The 5,928-nt window shown below is 46.7% G+C and overlaps 1 pseudogene; it reads right to left on the bottom strand.

Moving 5' to 3' along the window:
• Positions 1-565: 565 nt before the first annotated feature.
• On the bottom strand, positions 566-4,066 carry LOC134461708 (uncharacterized protein K02A2.6-like; annotated as a pseudogene).
• Positions 4,067-5,928: the final 1,862 nt, after the last annotated feature.

Below are 5,928 nucleotides of genomic sequence, written 5' to 3'. Positions count from 1 at the left end.
TGCCTAGGTTACATAGAATGCCCTAGTGGCAGTATGCCCTCGCGTGGTAATACTTGGTATGGTCATACATAACATATCTCCTTCCCACTAAGATTTGTTGTCAATTATAAAAACATTCATCTGAAACAATCTTACTGTATATTCAGTTTAAACTGATTATATAATGAATACATTAGCAATATCATTTACAACAGTATATTCCCTGTAAACTGCATAAGGTTATGTAATAAAAACATCAACAATATAAACTGTATAATATATAAATATATCCTTAAACAATACCTGAGATTACTTCTCAATAACATTAATAGGAAATAGACAAATATATTATTCGTATAAATATATAAGTTACTTAAATTATTTATAATCACTGCAGAGTTCCAAAACTCCAAAACATTTATGCACAAGCAAACATCTTAAAGCATTCAACATTTTTCAAAGTTTTCTTTCTTTCCTTTTTTTTTCTTTTTCTTTTTTTTCTTTCAACATCCTGGAATGTCAAGACATTCATCTTTTTTTTTTTTTGATGTTCTTTTCTTTTTCTTTTATTTTTTTTTTATTTTTTTTATTTTTAAGAAAGTTCATTCATGTCCATAACAAAAAGTTCATTCATGTCCATAACGTACTGGCGGATGGGTGATCCTCACAGGATACCGTCGTACAGTCCCTGTTGACTCTGAATGTTCTGTGTGTGTCATTTCTATGGACTGTGGTGGTGTCTTGGGTGTTTTGGGTGATGCATGTGGTGTGTGTGTATCAGTATCCTCCTTCTGTTGAGGTGTATTTGTGTCAGGTGTGGTACCAGGTGTGGTTGTCTGTGATGGTGTAACTGGAAAACTCACAGACTCTGGTGGATCTGACTCGGGCCGAGTCAGCATCTGGTCCACATGACGCTTCCAGACCCCTTGTGTTCCCACATTTACCTTGTAGGACACTGGTCCGGTCTTCTCGATCACCACAGCAGGCATCCACTTATCCTCCCCTCTCCTGTAATCACGCACGAGCACTGGCTCGCCAACTGCAAACTGTCTCTGCTTGGAGTGTAGCTCGCGTCGTTGTTGTTGAGCCTGCTGTGACTGGTGCACTGCTCCAGCCACACTGGGTTTCAGGAAATCCAGTCGTGAACGCAGCTTGCGTCCGATGAAGAGCATTGCAGGGCTCTCCTTGGTTGTTGCATGAGGGGTGTTGCGGTAGGTCAGGAGGAATGTATCTAGGCGCTGTTGCACTGGCTTAGTCCCTCTGGAAGATTTCAGAGCGTGCTTGAAGGTTTGCACAAAGCGCTCTGCCAAGCCATTGGAAGCAGGGTGGTACGGTGCTGAGCGAATGTGCTTGACTCCATTGGCTTTCAGGAACGTGCTGAAGTCTTCAGAGCAAAACTGCGGGCCGTTGTCGCTTACCAGGCTGAGTGGAATGCCATAGCGACTAAAAAGTCCTCTAAGCACTTGGATGGTCTTGCTGGATGTGGTGCTGTCCATGACGTGTACCTCAGGCCATTTGGAGTGGGCGTCCACTACGACCAGGTACATGTGCCCTTCAAATGGACCGGCAAAGTCCACATGTATGCGTTCCCAGGGACTGGATGGCCATATCCACGGGTGTAAAGGTGCTGGGCCAGGGTCTTTCTGTACTCGGGGGCATGAGTGGCATGACTTTGCTTGGTCTTCGATCTGGGAGTCAATGCCGGGCCACCACACGTAGCTGCGAGCTAAGCTCTTCATTCTCACTACACCTGGGTGTGCTGAGTGTAGTTCTGACAGTACCCAGGGGCGCAGTTTGGGTGGCACAATCACTCTCAGACCCCACATGAGGCATCCTTGCTGCACAGTGAGCTCATGGCGGCGCTGGAGGTAGGGTGACAGTTCGTCTCCAGCGGCCTTTGCAGTGGGAAAACGGCCAGTTGTGACCATCTCCATGACACGGGACAGGGTGGAGTCAGACATGGTGTGACGCTTGATCTCTGCGTTGCTGACTGGTAGTGTGTCCAACTGTGAAGTGTAGAACACCTCCACTGCACCTTGTGTCTCACTGGGGGCATGAGGGAGCGGTAACCTCGACAGTCCATCAGCGTTGGCGTGTAGGGGCCCTTTTCTGTACTCTATGGTGTAATTGTGAGCAGACAGCAGGAGCGCCCAGCGTTGCATGCGAGCTGCAGCCATGGATGGTGTACTTTTGACTGGACTGAGGATGGTTGTAAGCGGGCGATGGTCAGTGAGTAGAGTAAATGTATTGCCATACAGATACTGGTGGAATTTTCGTACTCCAAAGACGATCGATAACGCTTCCCTCTCGATCTGTGCATAGTTCTGTTCTGCTTTGCTGAGTGTTCTGGAGGCATAGGCGATGGGTTTTTCTTCGCCATCCGGCATGATGTGAGACAGAACAGCTCCGACCCCATAGGGTGAAGCGTCGCAGGCAAGGCGGAGAGGCAGCTCAGGGTTGTAGTGTGTGAGCACCTCTTGTGACACTAGGAGTGTTTTGGCTTTCTGGAACGCTGCTGCACATGCTGACGTCCACTGCCACTTCTTTTCTTTGTTCAGCAGTTCATTCAGTGGCTTAAGGACGGTGGAAAGGTCAGGGATGAAGCGTCCATAGTAGTTTAACATTCCTAGGAAAGAGCGCAGTTGACTCACATCGCCTGGTGCTGGGGCGTCCATGATGGCGCGGACCTTCTCCGGTGACTTGTGGAGACCAGCGGCGTCGATGATGTGGCCCAGGTATTCCACGGACTCCTGGAAGAAGAGACATTTCTCTTTCTTGAGGTGCAGGCCGTATTCCTCTAGCCTGCTGAGTACTGCATCCAGGGTTTTGAGATGTGACTGCTCGTCAGGACCACTGACAAGAATGTCGTCCAGGTAGCAGTGTGTGTTTGGCAGTCCGAGGAGTACCTGGTCCATGGCCTTTTGGAACAAGGCGGGCGATGACGCTACACCAAATGGCAAGCGGTTGAAGGTGAAGAGTCCTTTCTGCGTTGAGATGGTCAGCAGCTTCCTGGAGCTCTCTTCCACTTCCATCTGCAGGTATGCATTGGAAAGATCCAGCTTACTGAAGCGTTGACCACCAGCGAGGGAAGCGAACAAGTCCTCAATGCGTGGAATAGGGTACTTGTCGATGCACAGAGCTTGGTTGAGGGTGACTTTGAAGTCCCCGCAGAGTCTCACGGCGCCGTCCTTTTTGCTCACGGGCACCACTGGCATCACTGTGTGCGACAGGTGAGATGACACCCAGCTCAGTAAGGCGTTTCAGCTCGGCTTCCACTCGCGGTCGGAGGGCATATGGCACGTTGCGTGGCTGGCAGAATTTGGGGACACTGTTTGGTCTGAGAGTGAGCCTGGCTTTCACTCCCTTCATGGTGCCTAACTGATCGGAGAAAACAGCTGAATGTCTCTTTAGCACAGTCTCTAAGCTGTCTGTCTGTGTGTGCTCAATAGCATGTACAGTCTTTAAATCTCTCCAATTCAGTTGGATGGCTCTAAGCCACTCTCTGCCAAACAATGGTGGAGCATCCACCTTCACCACATACAATGGCAAGACAGCCTGTTGCTTGTTCAGTGCCACGTTCACTTTAATGACTCCTTCTGGTGCCAAAGCCTCTCCTGTGTATGTTCTTAACACTATGTCAGTGGGTTGCAGTGGTATTTTGTGCAGTTTACGTTTGTACAGTTCATATGGAATCAATGACACTGCAGCCCCTGTATCCAATTCCATCTCTAATTTCTTTCCGTTGACTTTTGGCACTACTGTTATGCGTGAATATTTACCTTTCTCTGACACTGCATACAGTCCCAAGTCATTGTCACTCTCCGATTTCGTGCATTCACTTTCACTTTCACTCGCATCTACGTGATGTATCCTTTTCTTTCTGTCTCTCTCGCTGCGTTTGTGTGTGTGGCTTTTCCGTTCAGGCTTTCCCTCTCTGTGTTGTTTACGTTCTGTATCGTGACTGCTTTTCCCTCTGCACATTCGTTTCGTATGGCCCTTCCTCCCGCACTGGTGACAATCGCGGTCCTTGTACCAGCAGTGATCATCACTGTGATTCCCCTTTCCACAGCGGCGGCATTTGTCACTTTGCGACAACACTGCGTGCACTTTCAGGGAATTACTCAGCTGCTGTACGTCGCGTGCGGCTGTTTCTGCTGACACTGCTATTTCCACTGCTTTCTTGAACGTGAGCTTATCCTCAGTCAAGAGACGTTTCTGCACGGCTTCACACTTTAGTCCACACACAAATCGATCTCAGGGCTTTTTCCAGGATTTTTTAGTATGAGGGAGGAAGGGGGGGGGGGGTCCCCCCCTTCTGCGGTGCGCGATTTTTTAAAACAATGAAGGTAAAATGGGACTTTTTGATACTATCTGAGAGGGACATTTTTTACTTTTGTGGACATCCTTAAAGTACAATGTTAGTGCACTTCAAAATGGCTGAGAAGAAAAAGGAACATATTCCCCTCCCTATATGAAATGCACAAATTAAGCCATTAAGCAAAACTTGAAATGTATTCTGGTACATAGGTAAATATTCATGATCTGGCAGGGAGCTGGGATGAAATTGGTCAGGGGGGCAGATTTTTTAAAAGAGAGACCAGAGAGGATTACACCTCTACCCTGAAAATACAATGACTCGCATATGAGTACGCTAGCCTATGAGGCTATGATTAGACAACCCATATGGGTTACACTTTTTTAAATTGCATTTTGTACCACAGTAACAGCAACTCAGTAATCTGAACATTACCCTTTGAAAATACAACATTGTTCTATACTTGCATTTTAGAAATGAAACAAAAAAGAGTGGATGCCAACCATACACATTTCCTCTAAATAACAATTTGGCAATATTGAAGGCTTGCACATCAAAAACCTAGGCTACACCCCGAGACTGTCCAAGAAAATACTGACTTCACATGACGTGACGTGATGATGACAGTTGAGCAAGTGAGCGCAAAGTATGTGTCCTCCCTTGCCAATGTCTCAGGAGGAGTAACATAAACAGTACTAGCCACGTACTTACAAGATGGGTGTATGTATAAACCGAAGCTATTTCTTCTCACAAAGTTAACAGGTTGAGCATTTGTTAGCATTTGTGCTAAGCGGAGAATTAGCTATTCTAGCGCCAAAGTTTCTCTCCAGCTCTTCTCCGTCAGTGGAAGCGCTCGATACTCCCGACGCTTATCTTATTTCAAAACTCCCCCGACTGTTTGTCTCTGTCTCTATGTGCGCGACGCGCACGCTGTCTTTTGCACCTTCTCTTGTTCACACGTTCCTGCGTTTCTCTATGGGGTGTATTTATTTTAGGAGCAAAATACAATTGAAAGGGTTAAAACATCTACTCGCACACGTGCGCCCTTTCCATTATTTCGTTCGCACAATCATTTATTTTAGGGGCATATGCGAGCAAAAGGCTCGCACTGTAGAGCCCTGATCAGGGTGGACGCAGGCTCTCTCTCTCCCCCTCTCTCTAAAAAAGAACTTGTTGCGGCCCAAACAGTCAGTAACTAACCAGCATTTTTCGTGAGCTACGGCGTTGTAGGTGCTCAGGCAGGCAGTCACCCTGCGCAATGATTATTGGAGAAACGCTAATAGGCTATAGCCTAAACGGTAGAGGTCACGATGACAATTCATTCCCCCCTAAGTTATTAAATTATCACGCCGCAAGCATTTGAACAGGAGAATCTTAGCTGGTTGATCTATTGTTCAGTTCGAGACAAGGTGCGCCCTGAGCTCTGCCGGCATCTTGCAATGGTTCGTATTCAGACGTGCAGAAAAGTTACTATTTGGCCTATCAATGCGACAGCGCGATGCTGTCTCCATTTTCGACCATTTAGCACTTTAGATTGTTATTAGATCATTATTATCATTACAATGTTGTGGATTAATGAGGCTTCATGACTATGTAACTTTATATTGAGAAATGTTCTAGGGTGCGCTCAAAAA

Source organism: Engraulis encrasicolus, chromosome 13 (genome assembly GCF_034702125.1).
Source record: "Engraulis encrasicolus isolate BLACKSEA-1 chromosome 13, IST_EnEncr_1.0, whole genome shotgun sequence".
Lineage (NCBI taxonomy): Eukaryota > Metazoa > Chordata > Actinopteri > Clupeiformes > Engraulidae > Engraulis > Engraulis encrasicolus.
This window is presented reverse-complemented; position numbering and strand designations above follow the sequence as displayed.